Source organism: Podarcis cretensis, assembly GCF_951804945.1.
Source record: "Podarcis cretensis genome assembly, chromosome: 5".
NCBI classification, from domain to species: Eukaryota; Metazoa; Chordata; class Lepidosauria; order Squamata; family Lacertidae; genus Podarcis; species Podarcis cretensis.
Window position 1 is genome coordinate 74,019,516 of NC_137174.1, and position 18,095 is coordinate 74,037,610.

An 18,095-nucleotide genomic window follows, 5' to 3' on the forward strand; every position below is an offset into this window, starting at 1 on the left:
TGGAGGGTTTTTTTGTTAATTTATACTTGCTTTATAATCTTAATTTTCTAAAAAGGTCTGAACCATTCTTAAAAAGAGAACCATGTTTAGGCCACAAGCTATTTAATTATAATGTGAGCACCTATTATTGTCTTAGCTAGGTAAACTGACTTCAGTTTTAAAAGATACTGCCAGTCCTGCAAAATCGCTATCTGAAACTCAAGCTAGATTTCTGCTCTTATATCCTTAGTGGATTTAACTACATTGTTTCCCTGTTTAATTTATTGTGTTTGCATGGTTTGTGCATATGCAACTCATTAGTTATACAATGCTAGTTTGAATGTTTTTTGTCAGTGCCAAGGGCAGAGTCATTTTTTAGTCCCCTGCAGTACAGAAGCCTTTTGCAAACACTACTATTTATTTAATGTCTCTATGGAATAACAGGCAGAAACTTGATTTTTAGAAGAATCTGAAATGCTAGTTACTAGATTCTGAAACTGTTACTAGATTCCATGCACACTGCAACAAAAAAATGTAGATGAGTACATATCTTAACATAAGGAAAGGAGGAATTTTCTTTTTTCATAGCTCTGGCTACCAAAACTTTCTTAATGATTTATGTCCCTTCAAAACTTAAGAATTAGTTCATAACCTGGGAATTCACAAACTTCATTTCTCACCATCAATTTCTAATACAGCTTCTGCAGGAGGTGGATCTAAGTCACTTCTGCAAAGCAGGAAACATTATCATGTCTTCTTTCGTTCACGCATAAGTATGATATAGCAATTAAAGCACAACAGTACATGCAATACTTATGAACATATGCACATGTCTGATATCTCAACTAAGGTCTTTTGAGGCAGAAGGCAGAAATGACAAGGTCTATTTTTGGACAAGAACTGCTTGTCAAGATTAAGGCGGATTCCCACATGACCAACCTGTCAAGATCACATGATGTTACACCCTTTAATATATATATTTCTAGGTAAGTATACCTAAGGACAGGCTACACAACTCAGTTTGACTAGAAACATTTTCTGGTCTTTGGGAGGAAGGAAAGGCACCTATTTATTCGAAGTTACTACAAGATTGAAACACTAGTAACTCCCCCCCCCCCTTCATTATCTTCCATCTATTCAGGATCCTTTATAAACACAGAACAGTAATCCTTATTCTATTGCTTCTAAACAATCCATGTACCACATCAACCTTAGAGGGCAATTTAAAAAGTTTAAGGGTTTGAGAATAATTTCATTTTTAAATGGCTTAAAAAAATAATACATGTTAAAAAACAGTTAAAAAGTGGGCTATTAGACTTTGTGGGCTTATTTGCAAGCCTACATTGCCACCCTGTAATTCCACACTCTTGTGTCACCATTTGCCTACTTAATTCTTAATTTATCTCATTTAAAGTGTTCAAACTGTTTCCTATGTTTTATTTCAGCTATTTTTAATAATATTTACAACTACAAAGTTCTGCTCACAGAGGACACTAAACCTAACTATGGCTAACCATGAATGAGCAAGCATATTGGGGGCACATTTAGAAAACGGCAGCCACTTTGCTCCCCCACACAGTGCAGCTGCTATTGTGCTGCTGGGAGCTAAGCCATGTTTGGCTTAGAGTTACAAAGCAAAGCAAACATGATTGCTTGTTCATAGTTTGGGCTTAGCATTACATATGAACCAGGACAACAGGTCAGATAGGCGGGCTGAAAGAATTATGACTTGCCTAAGGCATTCACTGAAATTGTGGGAAAAGTCAGTTTGCAGCAGAAGAGATTTGCATCAGGGATGCTACAGTTGATCAATCCTATGCTTCATTACTGTGCTAAGCAAGTTGTAGTTTTTGTTTTAATTCTGATCTCAGTTACAGAAATTACAACAGAGGCCAGAGTTACCAAAACATGAGGCAAGAGAAGAAAAGGGAGGGGGAAAACTGGACAGTGTAGTAAACCAATGATCAACTGCTGAGATCTGAAGTACAGTACAAATTAAAATTCCCTTAGAAATGTCTATATACTTTGGATGTAATGTAAGTTAGAATTATGGGAAATTAAATGTAGGCCTCTCTCTATTTTAGTAGAAAGGCCACCTAAGAGTGCCCCTGCCTAGGAGCAATATTAGTACCCATTATCTAAAAGGTACTACCTACCATGCTGAAGGGATGCGTGTGGCGCTGCAGGTTAAACCACAGAGCCTAGGACTTGCAGATCAGAAGGTTGGTAATCCCCGCGATGGGGTAGGCTCCCATTGTTCGGTCCCTGCTCCTGCCAACCTAGCAGTTCGAAAGCATGTTAAAGTGCAAGGAGATAAATAGGTACCGCTCCGGCGGGAAAGTAAACAGCGTTTCCGTGCGCTTCTCTGGTTACCAGAAGCGGCTTAGTCATGCTGGCCACATGACGCGGAAGCTGTACACCGGCTCCCTCGGCCAATAAAGCGAGATGAGCGCCACAACCCCAGAGTCGGCCATGACTGGACCTAATGGTCAGGGGTCCCTTTAACTTTACCATGCTGAAGGTAAATCAGCTACCCATATTAAAACAGCAATTCAGTTACATACTTTAGGTGTCAGTTCCATTGAGCTCCCTTCTGAGTCAATTGTGCATGAAAGCACAAGACAGAACCAGGACCCAAATTATTATTTCAGTTAAGAAATATCAATCAAGGGAAGATTGTACAAAGAGTTGGGGGGAAAAGAAAAAATTGCTAAAATCCATTTTTATCTTCTTTATCTATAGTTTCATTTTCACATCAGGTAGCTCCAGAGGAACAAAGATTTTGGGCCAGATTCAACTGAACAGTTGCTCTGGCAGGGCCAGCTCAACAAGTCCCGCTAACACAATGGGGCTTTCCACCACTCTCCTCTGCACCTCCTCCCGCCAAAACCGTTCGGTTCTGTGTTTTAGTTAGATGAAAATTACTGCAGCTTTCTTTCAGTTAATTGAACAGAGTAGAATCTCTAGGGATTTAATCTCTAGAAAATTAAGGAAGTAAATGCTTCTTCTATTAGTAAAATAACGTATGTGCTCAAAACAACAAAATATTTCTTTCGAGATATAATTGTGTTATTCTGTTACTATATCCAATATGTCACTTCTTCTGAGACATATGTAACTACCTCACTTTTTATTTTTGACTACATATATTACACTACGCAAAATGTTAACATTTATGCATTTTTGAGGCAGCCAAGATTTAATCAGCTGGCCAGTTGTTTTTAAAAAGCAAACAAACCAAAAAATGCCCCAGTTAATGAGTCAGATCAAACTTTTGCCCTTAACTGCCGACAGCAGCGTTCATGACATCATGCCAGTGCTGAGGATTGTCATGGATCCTACTCAGATGCCAACAGCTCAGTCGGTAAGGCATGAGACACTTAATCTCAGAGGTGTGGGTTCAAGCCGCATGTTGGGCAAAAGATTCCTGCATTGCAGGGGGTTGGACCAGATAATCTCCGTGGTCCCTTCCAACTCTACAGTTCTATGATTCAATCTATGTGCACTTTATACCAGGGCTAACCCTTTCTCCCTATTCTATAAGCCACCACTCAGCTCACCACTGAAGGATAAGAAAAAGGGCTGCCTTTGTTCACTACAAATCACATAAACAATGAGATTATTCAGGATTTGGAGATAAAGCATGGTCATGCTCACTGAAAGCAATATTCCAATATATATAAATACTTGCTTCTACATCTCAATTCACTCTGGATACACCATCAATTGTGGCTTCAATATATAATTAACTCTGATAATTCACATTAAGATTTTTATTGTACAATATTTACTCCCATATTCTTTTTGGAATTAGGATGTTCATGGTAGTATATATATAGGATTTTTTTGTGATCAGCATTTATCTGCTTCTGAGTTTTCTTTTCCTGTTTTAGAGGGTTGGGGGGGGTTGGGGTGGCGGGTAACCTAGTTGGCATCTTCTGGTCTCCTCAAAGCCCAAGGTTGGGATAGAAAGACAAACTGCTAAAGTGATCAAACAAGCTTCTTTGTTAAGTTAATAGTTCTAGCTATGTGTTAAGTATTTCTCTGCATGACTTAAGAATTCAGCTGACTGGTTGCCACAGAAACTACTAGCTGATGCTTTCAGAAGCAGAATAAAGGGGGGGCTTCTCTCCTGTGTGTCTGGAGGGAATGCAATGGGGCAAGTGTAAGAAGAAAACTGAGCTGGAAAGAGACTCAAGCTTGACTTGCTCTGTGTACTGAATTCAAAGTTCCAGCTTGCAGGGCAGGGGGACAATGAGAGATCCAATAGGGTAGCAATATTATTTGTGTGTAAATAAAAACATCTATCACACAAAAACCACACAGAATGTCCTTCATCTAAGCCTGAGTTGTATGCTGGCACTCTTGAAATCTCTCACTACTTAGAGAGACTGACATGTGCACAACATACCTATCTCATTATTTATACCCCAGTCCATAACTACATTTGGTTAAACTTTCCCTTATTAAATGGAAGCATCAGACATTAATCAATAGCTGCTTCAATAGAAAGACACTGAACAGTCCATGATCATCTAGTAAGTGTTGTGTCCATACATGTGTTCATATACATTCATCCCCCTTCCTGTTCCTAAATTGGAGTAGCATGGGAACTACTGTAAAGCGAAAAGACATAATCCAAAGGAAATTTTTCATTTATAAAACTGAAGTTTTATGAAACAAAACATGCTCAGAAAAAGAGAGTTTCAAAAGAATGAACCAACAGTGGTAATTTTTCCACTTGTTACGTAGTGAACTGCCCTTCACTTCCCAATCACTGCTCCTGGCTGAGTTATGAGAAGAGACACAATGGGAAGATGTTTAGTCTGCCACAGCCCTAGAGGGAAGAAACATGGTCAAGTGACTAAAGCAGCAACCTGCCCCTTCTGACCCCTCAAGCTGGAGTAAGAAGCTTCTTTTGCCCCTTATCAACTGTATTTGAGATCACAACCCGTTTACTTTATTCAGTGCTCTTTTTCCTGTAGAAAAAAGGTTTAGGGGCACTCATATTCCTACTCATATTGAAATACTGCCCCTTAATGAGGCCAAACTTAGATTCACAAAGTGTTTGGGGGTATGCATACTCGTGCACCCCCCCCCCCCCAGAAAAAACCCACTGACTTTGCCACATTAAACTGTCTCCATAGTCTCTGTAAGTACTGTTTTTTAAGAAGAGTGTTGCTAATTAATTTTCTTAAACACATGACTAACAAACTGCCTGCCATTATAACAGGAAGGATGTGTTGAAGGACAGCCTGTATATTGCAGAAACGTCATAGGAAGGGAAGTTGCAAAGCTTCTGTTCCCAGCAGTGCCTTCCTACCTTCCATGGATGGCAGCCAACCAACCCCATTGACAGCTATGTGGGCAGGCCACTTAACCCATTTGAACACATCCATTTGTCCTACAGAATTCTGTAGCAGATACTAAGAACCATGGCACCTTATCTGGATTACCCTTCATGGGCTCCACTGCTTGGAGAGAAGCTGGTGCCGTGAAAAGTTAATCTTATTTTATTTTTTGTCTTATTATTTTATAGGCCTGCCCTGTCCATACTGCCGGGGAACAAATCAGAGTCTGACTTGTGAGGATGCTTGAACCAAAGCTCGTGGTTTGTTTCTCTCCAAACAAGCCATGGGTAACCAAGGCTTGCTCTTGGGGAAACCAAACCATGAACCTGGGTTTGGAGGGATATGACAAGTCCTACTGTAGTTTGATTTGTCTGCAGTGCAGCAGCAGCAAGAGCAGGAAAGGAGTGCAGGATAAACTTTTCAGCAGCAGGCAGCAATACACTCCTACATGTTAATGTTAAACATTAACATGACATTTATGGTTTACATTTTACATGCATACTTGACCATTTTCAACGGGAAGTCTGGATGGAACACCACCTGTTTCTTCCTCTAACCTGCTGTTATGTCATTATTAAAATGTAGACTGTGACACCACTCAATTTATTGGTCAAATATTAAATTGGCGGTTTTAAAAAATAAAATCCTTTTCTAAGTGGTAGTCTATTTTATTATATATTATCTTCCAGTTTCAATAGCAGTAATGCGGGCCTATCCTGCTGTTAGACACACAGTGCCAAACTAATATAAGCACTTGCTCCCTCTACCGCATAACTCTCTTAAGAAAACAGCTGCCCTCCATTATATCACACAGTCTCAACTTATCCAACTGCTATCTCTGTTCACACGCACTCACTTGCAAGCAGGATGCACCTGCACTTTTCACAATGACACAGGCGTAGCTGGTTAGGATTTTACATTAGGTTGGTCACTGCTTGGTAGAATGAACATGCGTGCACCATTAAGACTTTCTACTAAGAAAGTGAAAGCACCAAGTCTGTGCATGTCCATATAGCTCTGCCCTTTAAAGATATTGCATCACAATACTTGGAGAAGGGGGGAAAGTGGTGGATTGCTCAGTTCTGATGGACCACTGACTATTAGAAGCAGCTTCAGTTTTTGCAGCCTGATGATGCTAGCAACGTGTTTGTGAACATGCATTCAACTATTTCCCCCTCACAACCCTTGTCCGTCATGGCTAATTAAAGCCTGGGTGGGTTCAGGGTGTGGTGAATGTGCCTTTGTATGAGAGGGGTGTGCCTGGCACCTTGAAGGAGGCAGCTGTGTGGCCACTCTTAAACCTCACCTTGGACCTCATGGCATTTAACAGTTGAAAATACCCACTTTAAGGGTAAGGTAAAGGTAAAGGGACCCCTGACCTAAGGGTAAGGTACTGAGCACAATTTTAGACATTCTTGTAGGAAGCAAATTATCTGGGTTCAAGACTGGATCAGCCTTTAGAGGGAGGGGAGTAAACCCTTGCTCAATCTCTTATGAACTTTTGATACAATTGACCATGGTATCCTCAGACAGTCTATGAGATGGGGAATCTATCCTGCAATGATTATGGTTTAACCTTAAGGCACTGTTTCTCAAACTTGGGTCTCCAGCTACTGTTCGACTTCAACTCCCATCATCCCTAACTAGCAGGACCAGTGGTCAGGGATGATGGGAGTTATAGTCCGACAACAGCTGGGGTGCAAGTCTGAGAAACACTGCCTTAAGGGATGGTTCTAGATCAGGGGTAGTCAACCTTTTTATACCTACTGTCCACTAATGCATCTTTCTTGATGGTAAAATTTTCTTACCGCCCACCAGTGCTCGATGGAAGGAGGATTCAGCTTGTACTGTAGAACCCCCTACAGCCCACCTAGAATCCTGAAATGCCCACTGGTGGGCGGTAGGGACCAGGTTGACAACTCCTGATCTAGATTATTACTGAAAAGTTTAAAAGGCCATAGATTGGCTAATTAAAGGCCTGGAAGAAGAGGAATGTTTTTGCCTGATGCTTAAAGATATGTAATGAAGGCACCAGTAGACACTCCCTGGGGAGAGCATTCCACAAGTGGGAAGCCACAGCAGAAAGGCCTGTTCTCGTGTTTCTGCTCTCCAGATCTCTCACTGAGGCGGCACACGGAGAAGGGCCTAAGATTATGATCACAGGGTCTGGGGCGGATCATACAGGAGACAGAGTCCTTGAGTTATTACAGTCCTGAGCCATTTAAGGCTTTATAGGTCAAAACCAGCACTTTAAATTGGGCCCAGAAACTAAGTGGCAGTCCATGCAGTTAGATCAAGATTGGCATTATATGCTCAAACCATCTTGAACTGGATGATTGTTTCTTGGCTCTTAAACTCTGGGGTGCCACAGAGCACCATGCAGTCTCTACTGCTATGCTAAGCCTTTGGTTGCCATGATTAGGAAAAATGGAGCAAGATGTCAACAATACGTACATCTCTATGTCTCTGTAGCAAATGAATCTGGAATGGTTAAGAAGGCCCTGGACTGGTATCTGTATGCAGTGTTAGCTTGGATGAAACCTAATAAACTGAGTCTCAATCCTGGCAAGATGGAGGCTCCATTAGTGAGTGGTTCCCAGATCTGGGAAGTTAATATGTTGCCCATCTGGATGGGGTTGAATACTCCCTGGAGGAGGTGCAAGTGTCCTCAGTGTCTAGGACTGCCTTTTATCAGTTTCAGCAGGTCAGACTATTACGGCCATTGCTGGATTGGGATACTGTGAACCCGATTAACCTCAAGGCTGAATTATTGTAACATGCTCTATATGAGGGCTACCCTTGAGGTTGGTCCAGAAAGCTGCTGCTAGTTGCAGAATGTAGTGACTAGGATTATTGTGGTGGCAAACAACCACCAGCATCATGCTTGGGAGATTTTTTTTTTTTTTACAGGCTGTCAATCTGCTAGTGGTCCAAATTCCATGTTTTGGCACTAACATATAAGGTCACAAAGTTCAGGACCAGGTTACTTGAGAAGACTGACTTTTATGTACCCAGAGGGTTACACTACATTCTGTAGGACTGTTTCTCATCCAAGTCCCAAATATATCAGAAGACCACTTCATAGTGGCCAGAGCAGGGCTTTCAGTGTGGCTGCCCCTGTTCTGTGGCACAGCATTCCTGTCGGGATAAGACAGACGCCCACTATCAGTACTTTCCAGAGTCAACTGAATACCTTCTTGTTTTGACAGGCTTTTCCAACTGGATGAAAAGTTATCTGCCTTAGGTTTAAAAACAGTACACAATGATCATCCCTCTTCAGTTATTTCTGTACTGTTTTAAAAACTATTTCAGCTGTGTTTATGATATTTCTGAATCACCCTAACACATATGTAAGAGGTGATTCATAAATTAAAAAATAATAATAGGTAACAAATCTCACATGTTTAATGGATAAGCAGCACATCTCTCTAACTAAAATAATCTTGTTAGCAAATACCTTAAGAGAAATTCCTTTGGCATGACTTGGTTTGCACATAACGCTAAGATATACTTTGGGCAGTCCACACTGGTGTGCAGGCTCCCAGAGAGGAGATTACCAGTATATTGTTGCTCCTCTAGTCCTACTGTACCCACTGGGAGCCAAGTCACACAAATTCAACCTATGTCTCACCCCTGACAACCCACAAGCTGTAATCCAAGTTTTGTTCAAATACGCAGTCAGTGTTTTCAGTCCTATATTCCTAGACCAAAACACACATTTATTTCTCTACCTCAAGGGTTCCCAAACGGTGGTCCCTGGACCACTAGTTGTACACTTGTTTCATGAAGCTGGTCTGTGGTGTGTACACATTAAATATTCAAATTGATTTTAATTGTGGCTTATTGTTCTTGATTGTATTAGCATTCAAACTGGAATGTAATAAAATACAATCAAAGAGGGGGGAAAGAACCACAAAAATACTATTAAAAATCATACAGCACAGTGCATTACAACTTCTGGAATGGACAGAAAAATCATTAGGTGGTCCATTAACACCCTGAGCAATTTTCTTTTTTTTCTTTTTTTAATAATAATTTTTATTATTATACATTTTATAAATTTCCCTCCAATTCTTCGTTCAATCCCGCATACAACAAATCATAGTTATTTTTTGACTTCCTTCAACGTCTCTGACAATCATCCGTAGTTACACCTTTACTACACATTCCCTTCTTTCGTATTGCCATTTTTCCTCCTTACTCCTATTATTTCTCATAAACAATACTTATTTTCTTTTTTTACAGTGCCTCTTTAAATCCCGCTAGCGTTGTGTTCACACCACATATATTTTTCAGATAATCCACAAATTTCCCCCAGTCTTCGATGAACTTTTGGTCTTTAGTATATTTTCAAGTGGCCATGAGAAAAAAGTTTGGGAATCACTGCTCTACTTTACTGTATTTCCCAACTTCTTAATACTTAACATCTGCAGCTCTCAAAGGGCATTGTGCCATAGTTCTACTTTGCACATACTGAAGCAAATATGCTAAAGTTGAACAAGCTGACCTATTCCAGTATTTACCTCACGTATGTACTAAATTTACTTCCTTCCAATCAAGTCCCCTTCTCCTCAGCAAAGCTGCTTAATCTAGATTCAGCAGTGACAAGATGTATGTTTGGCAGATACACCATGTCTGAAGATTGGATGGGGGAAAGGAGAGAAACCTTGGACTTTGTAAGCACAGTTTGAGCACCAAACTTCATCTGACACCAATGTTAGAGAGTATATGGTAGCCATACCATATATAGCATTTCAAATATTTGAAGCCAAAGTCATTTAGGGCTAGAAACACTAACATAAGCACTTTGAATGGGACCCAGAAACAAACTGGCAACCAGCACAGCTGTATTAAAGCAGGTATTAGATGAGCTGCACATTTGTTGCCGTTTAAATTTCCAAATAGTCTTCAAGGGCAATCTCATGAAGAGCACATGGTAATAGTTCAATCTGGATGTTACCACAGCATGGAAACTGAGGCCAAGTCATCTCTGCCCAAGAGGGGCCACGGCTAGTGAACCAGCCAGAGCTAGAAAAAGACACTCCTAGTCACTGAAGCTACCTGAACCTCCAGTGATAGCATTGGATCCATGAACATTCCCAAGCTAAAGGACAGCAACTCTGTTCAGAGCATGCTAACTCCCCAGCTCCCAGACTCCCAAACTGAACATGTAAAAGGCTCAATATTATTTAATACAAAAGTAAATGCAATGGAGGACCAAGGATTCACACCAGCCCCAAGAAGCTAGACTTGCTGTCCTGATAGAAATAGCCAAGAATAAGCCTGGGTCATCTCAACATAATGTCCAAAAATAGTATCATCCAGAAAGCCAGCAGTTGGGTGGACAGTGCACTTTTAGAGCCTTTAGCTGATCTCTGGTCTTGGTCTAACACATGAGACAAGTTAAGCAAGATACATCTTTCAAGAACCAAGATATCTGTACATCACCATCAGTCTCCTAATCATTTACTGAAATCCTATCAACAGCTCAGCTGATTCTATCCGAGTTAAAAGGTACATATACAGTTGTACTCCTCATATCACATCCATAATTATATATAATTAAAATTGTATTACCACTAATTGTTGTATCCTATTTCAGGTTGCTTGGGTTCAGAGGCCCAGCTACCCTGGTTTGTGTCCGTATCTGTACAGTGGTGCCCTGCAAGACGAATGCCTCGCAAGACGGAAAACTCACTAGACGAAAGAGTTTTCCGTTTTGGAGGTGCTTCGCAAAACGAATTTCCTATGGGCTTGCTTCGCAAGACGAAAATGTCTTGCGAGTTCCTGCGGGTTTTTTCCCCTTTCCCCCCTCTTTTTCTAAGCCGCTTATTCGATAAGCCGATAAGCCGCTAAAAGCCACTAAACCGATAAGCTGTCAATGGGCTTGCTTCGCAAGACGAAAAAACCGCTAGACGAAGAGAATCGCGGAACGGATTCTTTTCGTCTTGCGAGGAACCACTGTATTTGCTTTTCCACTACATTTTCTCCTGACCATCACAACTGCAAGCTTCCCACCGCCCCTTACCCAGCTTCTACTCCCACTCTAGCCCCTAGCACAGGGGTTGTCAACCTGGTCCCTACCGCCCACTAGTGGGGTGTTTCAGGATTCTAGGTGGGCAGTAGGGGGTTGTACGGCACAAACTGAATCCTACTTCCATCGATCACTGATGGGTGGTAAGGAAATTTTACCATCAAGAAAGATGCATTAGTGGGCGGCAGATAGATAATTTATTACGGTCAAAGACCAACTTGCTAATAGGCGGTAGGTATAAAAAGATTGACTACCCCTGCTCAAGCACATCCCTTTGAACCAATAACTCACTACCAGGTGACTGAGCAGGCAAACAGATGGACAAAATCTACAGCCATTAGGGAATAAACTTATCAATAAACTTCTTATCCTAGATACACCCCTGTGTTTAATGTTGGAGTGCCACTTCATATCCCAGGATATTTGCTACTTTGTAGCTGGAGGTGCTTGGAGTGCAAGCAACTACACACACCAGAAAAGCTGAAGACCAAATATTAGTTAAACTTGATTTATACTTTGTTTTATTCACCAAGACAGTATGCTAAGTTAACTGAAAACTAGTTATGAGCCCAGCAGATGAAGAAATAATATTGATTGGAAATGCACACTTTCTTTTTTCCAAACTATATACACAACAGCTCCAGTAAACAACCTAGGGCCTCAATGTATTGGTATTATGAAGTCTAAATGGGTTCTAAAACTTCAGCAGGTGCAAAATTCAATGGCCAAATTGCTCACCAGTTTGAGAATATAATGCCAATCCAGGCCAGACTGCACTGGCTACCGATTAGTTTCCAGGCCCAATTCAAAATGCCCAACATGGCTTAGGACCTCAATACCTTAAGAACCACCTCTCCTTATATGAACTGACCTGGACACTGTGCTTGTCATCCGAGACTCTTCCCTATGTTCCCTTCTCTGAGAGGTTCAGAGGGTGACAACAAGAAGACAGGCCTTTTCTGTGGTGGCTCCCCATCTGTGGATTCTCTCCCCAGAGAGGCTCACCTGGCACTATCATTACATATCTTTAGGCACCAGGCAAAAACATTCCTCTTTACCCAGGCCTTCAGCCATTAAATAATCTATGGCTTGTTCAAGGTGGGGGGAATGTAATGATGATTATTTTTATTACTGTGCTGTCTATGATTATACTTTGTTTTATGTTTTTATTATTATGCTCTAAAATATGTTTTTAATGTTGTCCATCAACCTCTGATCTTTTGATAAAGGGCAGTATGTAAACTGAATAAATTATTATTATTACTAAAGTAAACATTCCTAGGCAGACCTAATAGTACTGTTGGAGTAGAAAAGGCCAACTAGGTGATTTAAGGAAGCTCAGAGAAACTCACTTTCAGCCAAACCGAAGACTAGCTCCAAATACCTCTGCCAAGCAGTTTGCCTTTTGCAGCAAAAACAAAAGTCTATGGCACCTTAAAACAAGAACAAAAATTATTAAACCTTAATTACTGGAGTCGACTTGGTAAGAAGTGATTTCAGTAGAATTTCCAGCAACAGAAATTCTGCAAGTGAAGAACTCACTGAGCACCAATTAAAATATATGCCAGATGATTTATTTTCAGGAGCTATTCTGTTCTCCAGGTCCTTGCTCAGGGGCTCAAACAATCCAACCACTTACAGATGATCAGAATAAGTGGCATTAAGACAGGCATGCAAGTTCTGAAACAGGTTAACTGACTGCCTATTTACTCATTGTCATATATTCCAAGCATGCCACTGGGTAGATGCCAGCCTACCATTTTTATTTAATTACAGAAACATTTATCAGCAAGAGGAAAAACAGGTTGTCCCTTCCTCTGCAGTAGCCAGGGGGCTAAATCGAGTACTAGTTACCCATTTATAGCTGCAGTCATCTCCGAATACAAGTAGGCAGTGGCAAAGGTCTTTGCCTTGTTATGTAGAGTGTTGCACTAGATAAGGAAGACTCTGGTTCTAATTCCCATTCATTCATGATCACTTCAACATTAGACCACTCCTACTCAGCCTAACCTACTTCCCAGGGATGTGGCAAGGGTAATGGAGGAGATACTGTACACCACACTGAGGTCCTTGGGAAAGAGATGCATAAACATGGAATAAAAATGATGGCAATTTTTGAAAGCTAGCCATAGGGTCACAAAACAACTTTCTTGTTACTCTATTGAACCTGATTATCTTTTTTGTTGTTATAATATTAAAGGACCGACAATACTGACAGTGTTTTTTGATTGGACAGATATTGAATCCTAATCGGCATCATTTTGTATTAATAGCTTCACAGGTATGCAGCATATACTCAATTGCCAGGAAGTCAGTGATTAAGTAACTGAGGTATTAAATAGCAGCTAATTGTCCAGCAGCAGTTCTTCACTATTTCTTGCACTATTTCTTGCCTACTATGGAAAGGCAATCTTAACATATATAAGTAATTCTCATTCAAGCGGAACGCGCAGTAAAAATTCTTACTGAGCCTTGATTAGAAGCTGGTAGGGCTAACCAGGGACTAGATAATGCTGCTTTGGAATTCAGATCCAACTCACAGGTACCAGCTTATCTTTCGCACAGAGCATTAATGAAGGCCCAGATTCTAAGCCAGGTTAACTTCTTCTAGAAATGTGGCATTTGAGGTTTACACTTTATTCACATTTATAATAATAATAAATAATAATAATAATAATTTATTATTTATACCCCGCCCATCTGGCTGGGCCTCCCCAGCCACTCTGGGCGGCTTCCATAAAAACCAAAAATACAGTAAAATATCACACGTTAAAAACTTCCCTGAACAGGGCTGCCTTAAGATGTCTTCTGAATGTCAGGTAGTTGTTTATCGCTTTGACATCTGCTAGAAGGGCGTTCCACAGTGTGGGGGCCACTACCGAGAAGGCCCTCTGCCTGGTTCCCTGTAGCTTTGCTTCTCGCAATGAGGGAACCGCCAGAAGGCCCTCGGCGCTGGACCTCAGCGTCCGGGCAGAATGATGGAGGTGGAGACACTCCTTCAGGTATACTGGACCGAGGCCGTTTAGGGCTTTAAAGGTCAGCACCAACACTTTGAATTGTGCTCGGAAACATACTGGGAGCCAATGTAGGTTTTTCAAGACCGGTGTTATATGGTCTCGGCGGCCGCTCCCAGTCACCAGTCTAGCCGCCGCATTCTGGATTAGTTGTAGTTTCCGAGTCACCTTCAAAGGTAGCCCCACGTAGAGTGCATTGCAGTAATCCAAGCGGGAGATAACCAGAGCATGCACCACTCTGGCGAGACAGTCCGCAGGCAGATAGGGTCTCAGCCTACGTACCAGATGGAGCTGGTTTAGTTAGAGGTCCTTGCATCCAGGCTTTTCTGAGCCTATTAAGTTATGAAACTTGTTCAGGTGTGTGGAAAAGAGATGCTTTTATTCTCATAACTCAATTTTGCCTGCCCTACATTTTAAATAGTTTCAGAGTTCCTGCTCTACCACAGCTGTCCAGATATATTCAACGGTTCCTGAAGGTTAGATATCTTGAAATTTGCCAATTCTAATTTAAAATAGCTGCTTCTAAGCTAAAGAAACAAAATTATTTATGAAAATTGTCTTTTTAAAAATGTCTTTGATATTTAACAGCCTTATCGGAAGCTATCAATTTCAGGGTATCTTTTTATATCAATTACAGGTGCATGCAAGTCATTTGGGCCTTTTTACAACCTCCTCCTTGCTCCATGTTACAATCTGGTTTTTGTTAGATGTAGCTCCATACCAGTCCAAAGCATATGGTAGATAAATATTCATTCTCACTTGAACTATTGTTTAATTCCTGGGTGCCAGCATCACTTACACACCAAGGTAACAAGACCCTCAGGAGTATCAGAGCTGCAAAACTATAGCAGATAACGTTGACCCCATTGATTAGATTCCACAATGTTAAAATTGTTTACTGTAAATGAACAACATAACTTTGGTACACTTCCCATGTTTTTCAAGCCACCCCATATCTACCTAACGTCTTATTTCATATTATCTTTTTCTTGTATTATCTTGTAATACAACCCCAGGGCCTTGATCTTCTACAGCTTCCTTCACAGCCTTTCATATCTCTTACAGAAGAGAGGATGTAACTCCTAGCAATCAATCTAAAGTGGCATCAAACACAGCCTTCTATCTGGTGGCCACTCTTATTTTGTATAGCATTTAACTCAGGAGTCAGCAATCTTTTCCAGTCGTGGGCTGGTCCACCATCTCTCAGACCATGTGGGGGGCCGGACTATTTTTTTTTGGGGGGGGGGGATTGAATGAATTCATATGCCCCACAAATAACCCAGAGATGCATTTTAAATAAAAGCACACATTCTACTCATGTAAAAACACGCTGATTCCCGAACCACCCGCGGGCCGGACTGAGAAGGCAATTGGACCGCATCTGGCCCACGAGCCTTAGGTTGCCTACCCCTGATTTAACTGTATGCATGTGTGCAACACAAAGATAGAGGAAAGTCAGAGGTACCTGAAAGAAAGGCATAAAAAAATTATCAAAACACAGAAACAGAAGCAACACAACACCTGCTGATACATAAGTGATGGTGCTGGAGATTAGTTTCCATACATGCATCACCTTTTATCTTATAGACCAATTCCAATGCATCAGGTTTCTTAAATTTTAGAGAAAGGCAAGAAGTAATTTAAAAGCTGCACTTAAATAATATAAGGTAATAATGTTTACCTTTTTAAAAGATAAAGTTAGTTGAAGGTTCTGGTGGACTGAATGTATAACTGTGGACAAATCTTTAAATTTAAAAGAGCTTTATTTTATCTCAGTATTTTTAAACAGTCTCAAAGTTATTGGTTGCCTTTCTTCAGAATAAGTTGAATGCAATAAAAGCAATAAAAACTATCCCACCCACCCCCAAAAGGGCAACATTTCTGTTCACATTTATGTATACACGTTTTGAAGAAAACTTCATTTTGGGTTGCTATGAAAGGTTTCTCCTTTTCACTGCAAAGAATCTTGCCCCATTTTCCTTGAATCCCCCCTTACTATTTTTTTGAAAAAAAATGTTGGACAGGCCTAACAGTATCATTAAGTCACAGTTAGGAAAAGCACTTTGTTTTTTAAAAAAATGAGATCTTGCCTTAAATCTGTATCAAATCAATTCTCCTGATGAAAAGGGTTATGAGAACTACTTTCATTTTTAAAAAAAATCCACAGCAGAACTATTACATCTTTGTTGCAGTATGAAAACAATCCTGAAATCCAGCTACACGAATTCTAGAAACGTTTCTCAAATGCACGGCAGGCACTGAATCCATAGACCAATGCCAAGATCTCATTTCTTTCCTCTGTGTAAATGCGACATAGTCAGGCCTAGTATGTAGGCCTCTGATACAGGCAGGACCTTTGTTCCATACATCGTTGTTTTTCCCTAAAGCCTCCGATAAAACTTTCCACTCACCCCGCCCTAATGTTTCCTTGTTCCTAATCTAAACTTTTTCGAATTCCTGATGCCTTTAAAAACCCTACTGCGAAGAACACCCCACCCCGACAGGACTGGCCATTAGGAGGAACAATAAAAGTTGTACAGCAGGCAGCTGGGCCTGTACGGCTGGCAAAAGCCCCGGTATCAGTTTGAATGCTAGCCCGGTAGTAGTCGGCAGATACGCAAAAGCGAGGCGTGGAGGAGAAAAAAATGTAAATATCCAAATACGACGCGTTATGCAAACAAGCCTCACGCTAGTTTCTTCTCGAAGGCGTCAGGAACACAAACCAACTCTAAAATTATAGGGGTGAAAGGAATCTGCTCCGGTAATGGGACCAAGTGCCGAAAGGGACTGGATAAACAAACACCCTTTTCCGCTTTGCAGAGTACGATTTCCCCCTTCCCCAGCCCCCAAAGCCAGGCCAATATGGAGTCAGCAGATCATTTAGCATTTCTCTTTTTTTTATTGTCGACGCTGACGACGCCGTTGGGCTAAAAGGGGGCTGCTTTCCACCCTCCCCCACGCCTAATTCAGTGGGACTCAGTAGCTCACTTCAAGAAAACAAAATAAAAAGGGGCCTCCCTGGGGAGGACAGGGCTAGCAAAGAGGTTGGGGGGGGGGAGTTTGTGAAGCAGGGCCGAATACAAAACCCGGGCGCAGTGTCAACACTGACATTGTCCTTTTGTATTTAATCACACACAAGCCAGAACGCCAATCTTAACCGTGGCGGGGGGGGGGGGGGGGGAGGGAAGGTTTAAAGGTAGGCCCGCAAAGAGGAGCAGGGCTGCGATATGGGGCATCCTGCGCTCCTGTGAACCCAGGCATAAAAGGTGGGGTCCAGATTCATCCCATTAACAGGGAGCCGCTTACACGGGAGCGTGGAAGGCGAAGAAAAGAAGGGAAGGGCTGAATGACGATAAAGCTTCAGGCAGCCGTTTGGCCATTTTGTCAGCTCCCATTTCTGCCACCCTGGCTGCTTCTTCTTCTCCTCTTCACTATTCCTTTTCTTAGGAACGGAGCGAGGGGGTCGTGGAGAAAGAAGCCAACCTTTTACGTTTAGTATTTCCTCCTCCTCCTCCGCCCCCCCCCAACACCTTGTATATTAGGTACATATTAGGAGACCTCTTTATGGCGAGGACTTCCTGAAAACCTATTCAAGGCCTCAAACCACCACACACACACATACCACCAACCTTCCCCTTTCTCTCCCACCCGCCCCCGTCTGGCCCGCGACTACCTCACCACCAACCTCCCCCTGTCAGGTTCTAACCCAGCGCCGCC

At 41.6% G+C, this 18,095-nt stretch overlaps 1 protein-coding gene across 4 annotated transcripts in view; it reads right to left on the reverse strand.

The window, feature by feature from the left end:
* Window positions 1-18,095, reverse strand: part of TRIP12 (thyroid hormone receptor interactor 12) — a 70,352-nt gene that overhangs the window by 51,984 nt on the left and 273 nt on the right. The gene's annotated exons all lie outside the window — the stretch shown is intronic.